The sequence below is a fragment of the Puma concolor genome, chromosome A1, assembly GCF_028749965.1.
Source record: "Puma concolor isolate L17-30 chromosome A1, mPumCon1.1.hap2, whole genome shotgun sequence".
Lineage (NCBI taxonomy): Eukaryota > Metazoa > Chordata > Mammalia > Carnivora > Felidae > Puma > Puma concolor.
The window spans coordinates 90,350,280-90,365,290 of NC_141667.1; positions in this window are offsets into that span (position 1 = coordinate 90,350,280).

Sequence of the window (15,011 nt, forward strand, 5' to 3'; positions counted from 1 at the left end):
CATGAGATCATGACTTGAGCTGAAGTCAGACACTTAACCAGTAGCTACCCAGGTGCCCCGGAAAAAAATTTTTTAATAAGAAAAGCTTTAAAAAAGAAAAATCCTTTGACTTGTTTCTGCCTCTTAAAATTCTTAGTTTCAGAGCCAACTGATGGTGAAATAATTAATACAGTTAAGTAGGATGTGAATAGAGGAAGAAGACATCCATGATCCAGGTTTTCTAAAATGAATGAGATAAGGCTAAAGTAGTGCAGGCCTTAAGAACTGGTTAGTCTTATGTTAGGGATTTAAAATAAAACAAGATTAATCCTCAGTCCATCTTTACTTTTGAGGTCTTAATTAACATGATGAAGAGAGATAAAAGAAAGGACCAGGTAAAATGGAGACATAATAATTAAGAGTGGAAAAAATTGATTTTTAAACATTCAAAAGCCCTTGACTATAGTGATTGCTTAGCTATAACTGCAGTGATAGGACTATTAGTTTTTTTTTTTTTTTTTTTTTTTTAAGTTGTTGGCACATCAAAGAATTAAGCAAAATAATCCCTACTTACATTTTAAAATTATGGCTACCATGCTTTCAAGTAAACTAAGCTCTCCTAACCCCTATAGGGAATGGCATTTTTTGAGAGACAAAACAGTTATCAGAACCATATTTAATAAAATACTTTTTGCCCCTTTTAATAGACCATAAAATGCTGAGGTAATTCAGATATTCTTTATACAATGCAAGCCAGTATGTTCAATTTCTCTACCAAAAAGTGTATACAGTAGGGAATTAACTCAGCTAAATTCACAATTATGGATTATTTTATGGGCCTGTGACACCTCTCTCTGCTACGCTCCAGGGTCATTCTCATGCTCTTTCTTTTTCTATTCTTTGTTCTCTGCCAGAAACAACTCTTTTGCTTGGTCTCCATCAAATATCAAGCAAGACATCATCAGTTAAAAAATGGATGAGAATCCACCAACTGCCAGATGGTTGTGTAGCAGTCATTCTGCCTCCCCAGGAAAAAATGGCAGACAGGGGCTCTATTTCTAATAGAATGATGTCTTTCTAAAAGGTTATAACAAAATATTTTCTTCCCCAATTTTATAGAAAATACAAAGCAAGGATTTGGAAAAAATAATGAGGTTTTGCTTTTATTTTGCATGTTTTATTGACATGCTAACCTAAGTCCAAAGAGGAAGATAAAATGCTTTGATTAAGGTGCTAAGCAATAAGGACTTTGACTGGTTTCTCTCCTACTTACGTAATAACAAATGACAGTGTCATGACTATGCATTGGCTCTGAGCAAAGTTACTCATTAGAAGAAATTTCCCACTGGGGCTTTCCATGTCCTTTCATTACCTCTCCCTTCTTGGTGGGATGTATGTTGGCAAAGACTTTTGGGAATATCTTTAACCTTTAAAATACACATACTCCTAGGTGTTCTTGGGTGGCTCATTTGGTTAAGCGTCTCTTATTTCAGCTCAGGTTATGACCTCACAGTTTATGGGATCAAGCCTTGCATCTGGCTCTTCACTGACACTGCAGACCTGCTTGGGACTCTCTCTCTCTCTCTCTCTCTCTCTCTCTCTCACTTACTCTCACTCTAGAAAATAAATAAATAAAATTTTAAAAATAAGAACAATACACATTCTTCTTGATCCTGACACTTGTATAAATACTTCTGTAGGAGTGATTTTGACAAAGAAAAAGGCAGCCTCTGACATCTAGGAACTGTCCTAAGCTTTGATGGTGGTAGTTACTTGCCTGGCACCCAAGGTGAGACAGAGGTGTTCTTCTCTTGGACATAATCTCGTAGAGCACCAACATCAGACAAGGTCAGTTTGTGACTGTGATGAGGTGAGAACAAACAGAAAAAACAATACAGCTTTCTGGAATCTTGCCCCAAATTGCCTAACTAAAACCCATATTTCATAAGTGCTTTCTCACACATGGTTCTTCATGACGTGCAGTCTCCCTTTACAACAAGCAATAAACTCCTCTTACTGTCTGGTGGTCTTTTGTGAGAGGACAGAGACAGTATTTACAGGAAGAATGTTGTTTAAACAGTATATATAATAGCAAAACTTGGAGATAGCCTATTTTTGCAGAAATATAAAAATGATTCAGTAAGTTATAACACATTGATATTATGAAACAGACCTTGAAGAATAAGGTAAATACATGGTTATTCAGGGGAAAATCTCTAAGACATGCTGTTATGTTGGAAGAAAGGACAAACAAATAAAATTAAAAAAATAGGATACTGTTATCTGTCGAAAGAAAACCCAACTGCTCTGTGTGTGTGTGTGTGTGTGTGTGCATGTGTGTGTACAAAGTTCCGAAAAAATGTATATCGAACTTTTAACAGTGACATGGGGAAGAAGTAAAAAGGAAATGTTGATACTTTAACTCATACACATCTATATTGTTTTAATTTTGACAGTTTTGCAATGTTTAATTTTTAGAAAAGACTTTATTTTTAAAAAAATAGACTTCTCAATAAATGCCCATATGATCATATATACATAAATACTATACATATATTTGCATTACATATGTTGAGGTGGTAATATACACAGAATTCTCTGCATTTACTTTTTTATATATATGCTGGAAACTCTCTAAGGCTAGTGCAGGCCTCAGTATTTATAACAGCTACATAATATTTCATAATAAAGATATTCAAGTTATTCATTATCCTGATAGACTTTTGTTTTATGTACTTTTTTGTCCACTATATATTAGATATTTTATATATATTTTGGCCACTATATATATTTCTGTGCATTTGTAGACTTTCATTTTAGTGTTTTTTTCCCCCATGCCATAGATTGACAGGAATGGGATTTGGGAGACAAAGAGCATGGACTAATCTCAATTTTTAAATATTGAGATGATTTTCCTCAGAATAATTATTTCTACCAACATTGTTTCAGAATATTCTTTCATTCAAATCCCAGCCACTAGGAGGTATCCTCTCTCTCTCTATGAATTTTGCCAAGTATAAAGTAATAACCTATTTTTACATTTTTCTGTTTTTGTTTTTGTTATTAGTGAGCTCTAGGCCCAATATGGGACTTGGATTCATCACCCCAGGATCAAGAGTCACATGCTCTACTGACCACGCCAGCCAGGTGTCCCTTGAATTTCCTTTTATAATGGTGGTTAAATATGTGCACACTAGTTTATTAGCAGTTTTGAATTTACTTTTCTGTGAATGGTCTTTCACAGTGTGGCCTGTGTTCATTTTTCCATTTTTAATCATTTTATTAATAATTTATGAATTTTTTATATATTACAGATAAAACTCTAATTTGAAATATTTTTTCATTTTGTCTCCTATTTGGTATCTTGCTATTTTTAAATAGATGGTTAAGTGTGCATTTCTTTCCTTTAATGATTTGAAAGTTCTTGATTAAACATTACCTCTAGTACCTCAGGTTTTACTCTCCTAAATTTCCTTTTTCAATTTGTATTTTCACATTCAAGTTTCTACTCCATCTGCAATTATATTCTGTATTTTACAAAAAGTGAGGGATAGTTCTCTTTTCTTCCAAGTGGATAGCCTTTTCTGCCACTTATTAAAAGTGTACCTTTCTCACAAAGAATTGATAAACCATCTTTCATACATTAAAGTACCATATGGACTGATCCCATAGGTACTAGTCCCATGTGTAATGGAATCTTTATTCTGACTCAGTTTTCTGATTTACTACATTCACCAGGACCTCCAACAGAAGTTGAATTATAATGATGTTGCACATTTTTACTAACTTTAATTTTTAGCTTTTCACCATTCAGAATGATGTTTGCTAATAATTTTGCACAAATAATATTTTTTCCAACTGAGTCAGTTGTATTTATTTAATTAAAAAAAATCGTTGGCACCTGATGGCTCAGTTGGTTAAGCGCTGGACTCTTGGTTTCAGTTCAAGTCATAATCTCATGGTTTGTGAGTTCGAGCCCCACGTTGGGGATTCTCTTCTCTCTCTCTCTCTCTCTCTCTCTCTCTCTCTCTCTCTCTCTCTCATTCCCTCTCTCAAGAATAAATAAATTTTAAAAACTTCTTTGAGTATATTCGACACACAATGTTACCTTAGTTTCAAGTGTACAGCATAGTGATTCAGTGTCTCTGTACATTATGCTGTGCTCACCACAAGTGTAGCTACCACTTGTCACTGTACAATGTTATTAGAGTATCACTGACTACATTTTCTTTACTATGCCTTTTATTCCTATAACTTACTCATTCCATAACTGGTAGCCTGTATCTGTCATTCCTTCTCACCCATTTTGCCACAAATCCCCCCCTTTCCCCTCACCTCTGACAACCATCAGTTTCCTCTCTGTAATTATAGGTCTGATTCAGCTTTTTTTGTTCATTCATTTGTTTCTCTAATTCCATATATGAGCAAAATCATATAGTGTTTGTGTTTATCGGTCTGGCTTCACTTAGCAAAATACTTTCTAGGTTCATCCATGTTATTGCAAAGGACATGATCTTGTCCTTTTTATGGCTGCATAAATATTCCATTGTATACATATACCGCATGTTTTTATCTATTCATTTATTGGACATAGGTTGATTTGGGGCTATTGTAAATAATGCTACAGTCAGCATAGGTTATGTATATGTTTTTGAATATCTTTCCTTGTGTCAGTACACAGTACTAGAATTATTGGTATTTGTATTTTTAATTCTTTGAGAAATCTCAATACTGTCCCACAGTGGTTGCACTGATTTTCATTCCCACCAGCAGTGCACATGGATTCCTTTTTCTCCACATCCTCGCCTACACTTGTTGTGTTTTTGATTTTAGCCATTCTGACAGGTATGAGGTAATAACTCATTGTGGTTTTGATTTGTATTTCCTTAATTACTAATGATGTTGAGTGTGTTTTCATGTGTATTTTGAACCTCTGTATGTTTCCTTTGGAAAAACATCTATTCAGATCCTCTGCCCATTTCTTAATACAGATTGTTTGTTTTTTGGGGTTGAGTTGTATACACATTCTTCATATATTTTAGATACTAACCCCTGATTAGGTACATCATTTGCAAATATCTTCTCCCATTATGTAGGTTGCCTTTTAGTTTTGTTGACCATTTCCTTCCCTGTGCAGAAGCTTTTTGCTTTGATTTGCTCCCAGTAGTTTACTTTTGCTTTTGTTTCCCTTGACTTAGAAAGTACATCTAAAAAATATCGTTACAGCCAGCATCAGAGAGATTACTGCCTGTGTTCTCTTCTAGGACTTTGATGGTTTCATTTCTCACATTTAGATCTTTAAATCTATTTGAGTTTATTTTTGTATGTGGTATTAGCGGGTAGCCCAGTTTCATTCTTTTATATGTGGCTGTCCAGTTTTCTCAGCACTATTTAGTGAGGAGCCTGTCTTTTCTCCATTGTGTATTCTTGCCTTCCTTGTCATAAATTAATTGACCATATAATCCTGGGTTTATACCTGGATTCTTTATTCTGTTTCATTGATCTATATGTCTGTTTTTATGACAGGGCCATACTTTTTTGATCACTCTCGTTTTGTAGTTTATCTTGAAATCTTGGATTGTGATACCTCCAGTGTTGTTCTTCCTCAGGATTGCTTTGGATATTTGGGGTCTTTGTGGTGCCATGCACACTTGGTACTAATTTTATGTCCTGTAATTCTTCATAATTTATTTATTACCACTAGTAGTTTTTTGGTGGCGTCTTTAGAATTTTTTATGTGAAGTGTTATGTCTTCTGCAAATAATGGCAGTTTAACTTTTTCTTTACCAATTTAGATGCTTCTTATTTCTCTTGTCTGATTTCTGTGGCTAGAACTTTCAGGAGTATTTTGAATAAAAGTGGCAAGGATGGGAATTCTTGTTGTGTTCCTAATCTTAGAGGAAAAGCTCTCACTCTTTCACCATTCAGTATGATACTAGCTTTGGGTTTGGTATATATGGCCTTTATTATGTTGATATATGTTCCCTCTAAGCTCACTTGGTTGAGAGTTTTTATCATGAATTGGTGTCGAATTGTGCCAAATGCTTTTTCTGTGTCTATTTAGGTGATCATATAATTTTAAATTTTGTGTTATTGATGTGTATCACATTGACTGATTTGTGAGTATTGAACCATCCTTGTATCCCCAAAATAAATCCCACTTGACTGTGGTGAATTTAATGTATTGTTGAATTCAGTTTGTTAATACTTTATTGAGGATTTTTGCATCTATAGTCACAGAGAAATGGCCTGTAGGTTTTTTGTTTTGTTTTTGTTTGTTTGTTTGTTTGTTTGTTGTAGTGTAGTATCTTTGTCTGATTTGGGTGTCAGGGTAATGAATGTATTTGGAAGCTTTTCTTCCTCTTCTATTCTTTGGAATAGTTTGAGGAGAATAAGTATTAACTCTTCTTTAAATGTTTTGTAGAATTCACATGTGAATCTATCCTGTCCTGGATTTTTATTTTTATTTTTTGTAGTTTTTTAAATTACAAATTCAACTTCACTACTAGTAATTGATCTGTTCAGATTTTCTCTTTCTTCCTGATTCAATTTGGGAAGATGGTATTTTTATAGAAATTTATCCATTTCTTCTAGGCTGTTCAATTTGTTGGCATATAGCTTTTCATAATAGTCTCTTATAATCCTTTGTATGTCTGTAATGTCAGTTATTATTTATCTTTTGTTTCTAATTTTATTTGAATTCTTTCTCCTTTTTTTTGATGAGAATGGCTAAGGGTTTATCACTTTTGCTTGTTTTCAAAGTTCCATCTCTTTGTATCATTGATTTTTTTTCTTTTCTTTTCTTTCTTTCTTTCTTTCTTTCTTTCTTTCTTTCTTTCTTTCACCGATATGTCACTAATTTCTCATCTGATCTTTTTTTATTTCCTTCATTTTACCCATCTTGAGCTTTGTTTGTTTTTCTTACTCTATGTCTTTTAGGTGTTAAGGTTAGATTATTTGTGTTTCCATTTTAATTTCTCTCCATGTATTTTTTTGATTCTTCTTTCATTGCTCCATTGACCCATTGGTGGAATATCATGTTTAGCCTTTGCATGCTTTTTCCATGCATGTTTTTTCCAGTTTTTTTCTTGTGGTTAATTTCTAGTTTCATACCATTGTGTTTGGAAAGTAGGCATGGTATGATTTCAATCTTAAATTTATTGAGGTTTGCTTTGTGGTCTGACATATGATCTATACTGGAAAATGTTCCATGTGCACTTGAAAAGAATGTGTATTGTGTTTTATGGGGTGGGATATTCTGTATTTATCTGTTACGTCCATCTGGTCTAATGTGTCATTCAAAGATATTATTCCTTTATTGATTTTTTGCCCAGATGATCTATCCACTGATGTAAGTGGGGTGGGTGTTAATGTCCCCTACTATTATTGTGTTATCATCAATTTCTCTCTTTATGTCTGTTAACATTTGCTTTGTATATTAAGGCGCTCCATTGTTGAGTGTGTAGATATTTATAATTGTATATCCCCTTGTTGGATTGATTCCTTTAACATTATGCAATGCCCCTCTTTGTCTCTTGTTACAGTCTCTGTTTTAAAGTTTATTTTGTCTAATATAATTATTGTTCACCTGGCTTTTTTTTTTTTTGCTTCCATTTGCATGATAAATATTTTTCCATCTCTTCCCTTTCAGTGTACATGTGTCTTTAGATCTGAGGTGAGTCTTTTGTAGGCAGAATATAGATGGGTCTGGTTTTTTTATCCATTCCACCCCCCCTCTGTCTTTTTATGGGAGCAGTTAGGTCATTTACATTTAATTGTTGATAGGTATGTACTTACTGCCATTTCACTATTCTCTGGTGGTTCTTATTTTTCTCTATTGTTCTCTTCATCTCTTTCTTTGAGATTAATGAGTTTCTGTAGTATTATGTGTGGAATTCTTTCTCTTTATTTTTTGTGTATGTATTACATATTTTGAGTTTGTGGATACCATGTGGTTCATATATATAACATCCTAAATATATAGCAGTCTGTATTAAGTTAATGGTCATTGAAGTTCAAACACATTCTTTAAAAAAACTTTTTTTTGTTCCTTCCTCCACATATTTTGTATATGGTGCCATAATTTACATCTTGTTATTCATAATTTTCTTAGGTCTAATTATGGCCATTTCTTTTTCACCTAAAGAAATCTTTTTAACATTTATTGTAAGGCTTACTGGTGATAAACTCCTTTAACTTTTGTTTATCTGAGAAACTATCTCTCCTTCAAATTTAAATGATAATCTTGCCAGCTCAGTTGGTTAAGCCTCCAACTTTGGCTCAGGTCATGATCTCACAGTCTGTGAGTTTGAGCCCCATGTCAGGCTCTGTGCTCATAGCTCAGAGCCTGGAGCCTGCTTTGGATTCTGTGTCTCCCTCTCTCTCTGCCCCTCCCCAGCTCATGTTCTGTCTCTCTTCCTCTCTCAAAAATAAAATAAATCTAAAAATTTTTTTAAAACAGGGAAAATGTGCCATGAAAGTTACAAAAATATAAAACATTTTCCTTTCGCCCCACAAGCTCTCTGTTGACCTAACATGGAGGTTTTGTGTTTTTGTTTGTTTGTTTTAACTTAAATATAAGTTAGTTAACATATAGCACAATATAATTTCAGGAATACAATTTAGTGACCCATGACTTACATGTAACACCCAGTACTCATCCCAACAAGTGTCCTACTTAATGCCTCTCACCCATGTAGCCCATCCCCCCACCTAACACCCCGCCAGCAATCCTCAGTTTGTTCTCTGTATTTACGAGTCTCTTATGGTTTGTCTTCCTCTCTGTTTTTATGTTATTTTTGCTTCCTTTCCCCTGTGTTCATATATTTTGTATCTTAAATTCCACATATGAGTTAAATCATATGGTATTTGTCTTTCTCTGACTGACTTATTCCACTTAGTATAATATCCTCTAGTTCCATCCACATAGTTGTAAATGGCAAGATTTCATTCTTTTTGATTGATGAGTAACATTCCATTGTGTACATTTATACCACATCTTCTTTATCCATTCATCTGTTGATGGACATTTGGGCTCTTTCCATACTTTGGCTATTGTTGATAGTGCTGCTATAAACATAAGGGTGCATGTGTCCCTTCAAATCAGCACTCCTGTATCCTTTCAACAAATACCTACTAGTGCAATTGCTGGGTCATAGGGTGGTTCTATTTTAATTTTTGAGGAACCTCCATACTGTTTTCCAGAGTGACTGCACCAGTTTGCATTCCCACCAGTAGTGCAATAACATGGAGTTTTTATTTAGTATTTAAGAACCTGCTTTCTGGGGCTTGGCAATACTTGTGACCAAATGCAGACCCTCACAGGCACTTAAGGGGCCTGTGATCTGGCCCACAGGAATGCCCACCAGCTGCCAGGCTCCTCAGCCAGCCAGTCCCATCAGTACATCTTGAGACTTTGTCTCCTCTTTAAATGGTCTTGGCAAGGTTGTTGAAAATATTTTGGTCACAGTTGTAGGAGTTTATGTCTGGACTCTCAATTCTATTCTATAGATATATGTTGATTATGTCAATACAACACAAAACAGTGTTTTTACTGTAGATTTACTGCTGATTTTAAAATCAGGAAGTGTGAGTCTTCCAACTTTGTTCTCCTTTTCGAGATTGCTTTGACTTTTAGGGACCTCTTGCAACTCCATATGAATATGAGGATTGCTTTTTCCAGGTCTTCCAAAAGGGTCATTGGAATTTTTATAGGAAGTGCATTGAATTGCTTTAGATAACAATGAGATTGTAACAGTATTAAGTCTTCCAATTCATGAACACGGATGTCTTTGCATGTATTTAGTTCTACTTGAATTTCTTTCAGCAATGTTTTGTAGTTTTCAGTGCATAAATCTTTTACCACCTTTTTCCAAATTATTTTATTTCTTTGGATATAAAGCATCTTTTGGATGCTATTGTAAATGGATTGCTTACTTAAAAGAAACATTGCTGACTTTATTAGCTCTGGTAGCCTTTTTTGCTTGTGGATTTTTTGTGTTTTCTAAATATAGGATCATATCAACTGGAAATAAGTTTTGCTTATTTCCTTCCAATGTAGATGCCTTTATTTCTTGTTCTTGCCTAATTACTCTGGCTAAAACTTCTAGGACAATGTTTAATAGCAGTGGTAAAAGTAGGCATCCTTGTTCTGTTCCTGTTCATAGAGAAAAGCTTTCATTCTTTCATTATAGAGTATGATGTGAGCTGTAAGTTTTCTATAAATGCCACTTATTGTGTTGATGAAGTGCCCCTTTAGCTTTTGATTTGGTTTACTCTTTCTACTTCCTTACAGTGTAGTTAGGCTATTGATCTTTGCTTATATTTTGAATTTAAGCTTTCATAGGTGTCTTTCTTCTAGTTTTTTCTATGGTTTTTGGATCATCTACATACGTTGACATTTTCCTTTGATTCCTCACTGGGGAGCAGACAGCCACTGGAGTACCTTGGGAAGTGGCAGTACCAAAAGTGGTGTTGTGGGCTAGGTGCAGAGGCGCCAGCAAGTCCCTAAAGCTCTGTCTGACAATGGAAGAAGGTCTCTCTAGACTCCTCAGCTGCCATCCTGTTTACCTAGTAAAGAGAACTCAGCCAACCTACCTGATCAAATTTCCCTGCAGCTTCCCAAATACTAGGTCAATCTATACACCTTCTAAAGATTGTCACATGGATCTCCGTGTCTGGAAATTAGTGTAAATATTTTATCTGATTATTGCTTTGACTTTTCGGAATGGTCTGCAAAGCACTATCTGTTCCTTCAAAGCAGGAAAAATTCAGTGCAGCCCTCTTGATCCAGACCTGAAAGAGCTTGAGGCTTCTAGGGCCCCCTCTTTCCACCTATCAACCTAGTGGCTGCTGATGCAGAGAAATTAGTTACCTGGTCTGCAGTTAAGAATATAGGGTGCCAGTCGTGTATTTTAGCTACCATTTTCCCAGACATTTAAAAAATGTATATTTTGATAATATTTTTCTTTTGTCTGAAGGACAGTTTTGTCATATCATGCAGCTATCCTGTTTATATTTAAGTGCATTTTGGAGTTTTAGATGGGAAATATAATTGATAAATATAAATTTCATATATAAATAACTTTTCAAGTATTCATCTCTTCTTACATAAATAGTATAATCATCACACTTCATAAATGGATATTAATATCATTTGCTCCAGAAAAACAATGAATTGAGGTTTTGTTTTTGTTTTTTGTTGTTTTTTTTTTTTTTTTTTGCTATAGTTAAATTATTTCTTTCAATTGATGAGTAAACAAGCATACTTTGGAAGACCAATTCCAAAAGTAGTATTAAGAAGTATAAAATACCCCCAGCATATTTTTTGCTTGCAAAACGCAAAGATTTACCTCTTTATTTTCTGAAAACAAAGCCACAGAAGACAAAGTGAAACTTCAGAATAAACATTAGTCAAAAATTTACCCAGAGTCATCCGAACCAGTTACTATAACTTAAATATATATTGTCTTATGATTTTAATAACCTTTGTAAGTCAAATGGTTCTCAAATGGCATTTATTTTCCAGTAACAATAATTGGTTTGCTGTAAGTCCCCTTTCCCTGAGCTATTTCTAAATCTGTTAGAAAAGACACTGCATGTAGTTCAAAAAAATCTATTGCAAATGATATTTTTTTTGCTAAAATATTTCTTTCCAGTTTTCTAGCTTTTAATTATAAACAATAAGTTAATGTCCCAAGTCTCTCTGTTGTAACCTACAGAGCCCCACTCTCACATTCCCCTGTTCACGCTGTCTCTCTCATAATAAATAAATAAACTGAAAAAAAATTTTTTTAATGAAAAAAAACGCTAACAGTTTTACTCTTTTCATTACAAGAACTCAGAAGCCACACATTTGTCCCCTTCATCTAATAAAATGTTTCACCAGCTAAAGATAAATAGGTAAGTAGCAATTTAGAAGTTACCCCAGGTAGTAGCACATTTTTATTTGCACTTTGTTGAACTTAGAGTTTTCAAATACTTGTTTTTTTATTTTTTTAAGAGTTCATCTTTTGACAAAGAAGAGAAATAAAACTATTTGTTAATTACACTGGTAACCCACAGTAAGAAATAAGTGGGAAAGTTTGCCTGCATAGTTTAAAAATGTTCAAAATTTTCCGATTCTAAATTTTAAAATAAAAAGACAATCTTAGTTATAACAAACTCTGTCATCACCTACATATACTTAACAGTCTTTTAAAAAATCAGTTTTAATTCCTCGTGAATTGCTTGCCAGTGTTTAAAATTATAATGATATTACTCTGTAAATCTACTTGCTGTTTTTCTTCATTTATGACACTATTAGGTAATATATTCCAAATTGCACTTGGAAATGGAATTGTCCTGAAAATTCCAGTGTACTATAAGTGCCACATTTCACAATGAACATAGGATAGCCAACTGCACAGAGTTCAGACTTCAACCGCAATTTCCCTAAATCGTGGATCAGGTAATCAGTCCATAGGTACTCATAATACATGAACTACTTTATTTTTAATAACAAATACAATATTTATTCACTGTGGGGATTTCAGAAAACAAAAAATTATGAAGAATTTATAATACTCATCTGTCAGCCTACCACTAACTTAACATTTCAGTGTATAACTCTTCATAAATATATACATATAACCCACCACAGTTGAGATCGTATTACATGTTTTATTTTGAAGGCTGCCTTCCATACCACATATATCATATAGAATTTTTAAAAATACTAGTGCTTTGTAAATCTTCTATTCATTTTTTAAGTTTATATATTTATTTTTGAGAGATAGAGAGATAAAGAGCCAGCTGGGTAGGGGCAGAGAGAGGGGGGAGAGAGAGAATCCCAAGCAAGTTCTGCGCTGTCATGACCTGGGCTGAAATCAAGAGTCAGACGCTAACTGACCAGGCGCCCCACTTTGTATATCTTTAAATTGAGCTTCCACATAGGTATGACAGTAAGTATACTAGTTTTCCATGCCCAGGATAATAAATTAATTTCTTACAGATATCCACATTGTTCCTTGAATTTTGCTTAGGTATTTTAAACGATGTATTTCTTCTTTTAAGTAGTTGCTAATTAATTAGTATATTAGTGACTGAAACTCATAACAGATGTAACCTTTAAAGTGAAAGGCCTTTTAGTTGTTTTTTAATTAATAGACTCCAATTTTAAGAAAGGTAAGAGCCCATGAACCAGCTGGGTTGAACTATTATATACGGAAGGGTTGCTTTATATTTCAAATGTACACTTAGGTATTTGTAAATGATTAAAAGTATTAAAAGTAAAGACCTCAGTAGCACATAAAAGTTTAAAAAGTACCATTCATAAGTAGATTGTAATTTTTTTTTGTTTTTGCATCTAGTTTATTCACTTCTTTTTATAAAAGGTATTTAGAAATTAGCCATAAATCCATTAAGGCTGACCCAAAAGCTTCTCTTCATCCTCATTGCCTAACACAAAAAATTGTTGCTGCCACTACTGTTTCTGCTTTTATTGATAAAATTGGTAAAGAAAGTCCTCTTTCTGCTTTTCTCTATCACTCTTCAATAGCTTGGGAAAGTTAATGTATATTTTAGTGATCTCCAAAACAGAGTTCAGCAAATACTGAAAAACAAAGCAAAAAAAATCTAAGCCTTAGTTCTTGGTGGTCATTGAAAAGACTTTAGAAATTAGTCTATACAAAGTGAAGTGAGGTGAGCAATCTTGGATGCCTAGGCCACAGGCAAAGATGTTACAGTGGATAACCCACATCTCTCTTTTTCACACTGGCCTGAATTTCTCTCCATTCATAGATTTAAAATAATGCCTTCAGCCCTTTGCCCTTTAATCTCCAGATAATGTCTTATATGACAACTACTACTGATCCTTAAGTGCCCTGCATTCTCATTAGCAACCTAAATGCTTTATGATGCAATGTATCTACTACCAGTATATCCTTAGTGTTCAGTCTCTTTATTGGTGCTGGATATCAGGGAAAACATTTATGGCCCAAATGGTATCTTTAAGTATGTGTTGGCTGGAACTATCACAGGTCACAATCTGCAAGTCTTCAGAGGATGGTGCTACAAAAGACAACCACCTCCGTATTGGAAGTGAGGTTCTCATTTGCAGACTTCCTCCTCCATCCTTGCTGATGAGAAAAAAGCTAGAGTGGCAAGATGAAAACTGTTTCAGTGGGGAAAGAATTAGCATATGTAAGGTTTTACAAAACTGAGAGCTCAGCTTGATATGTTGGATCATCTTTACCATGATTCCATTGTATTTCGTGAGGTTAGTAGTTTTTTTCCCATTCTGTAAATCAGACTAGTTAGTCTTTACTAGATTATCCCTGTGACTTCATAGAGACCAAAGCTACATGGGTGTGTTATGCCCAGAATTCGTGATCCCCAAAGACCACCAGGGCGCCGAGTCTGATGCAAAAGCAAAGAGCCTTTATTTGAGCTAGCTCAAGCTCAATCCCCTACCTGCACTGAGGCAGTGGGGAGATACTGGAGAGAGAGCCCGAATTTCAAAAGCACAAAGGTTTCATAGGGATCATGGCCTTAACCGATAGGCTGGGGAAGGGTCGTGGCTTCAGCTGATTGGCTGCCAAAGTGTGGTCCTAGATCGGCAATTATCAGCATCACCTGGAACTTGTTAAAAATGCAAATGTTGGGCCTGGTGGTCACAGACCCACTGAATCAGAAACTCTGGGGTGGGGCTCAGTAATCTGTGTTTGAACAAGTCTTCCAGGAGATTCTGATGCACCTGAAGTTTAAGAACCACTGTGTCTGAAGTTGTTTAACATGTTTGGCCTCAGTGTATACAGAAGGTTTCTCACTGGTCACCTATTAACCATTGGCTGTCAGCCTTGCTGTGCTATATAAATACCTAGCACCATCCCCAGAGACTCTGATTTAATTGGTTTGGGGACGGGTCAGTTATTAAAATGCTCCCAGGTCATTCTAAGCCTGGACAGGGTTGAGGGCTCCTGCCTCTGGCCCCTACCTGAGAGAAGCCCTCCCTCTTCCACTCACACTTTCCATTCCTCTCACACTCCCCTTGC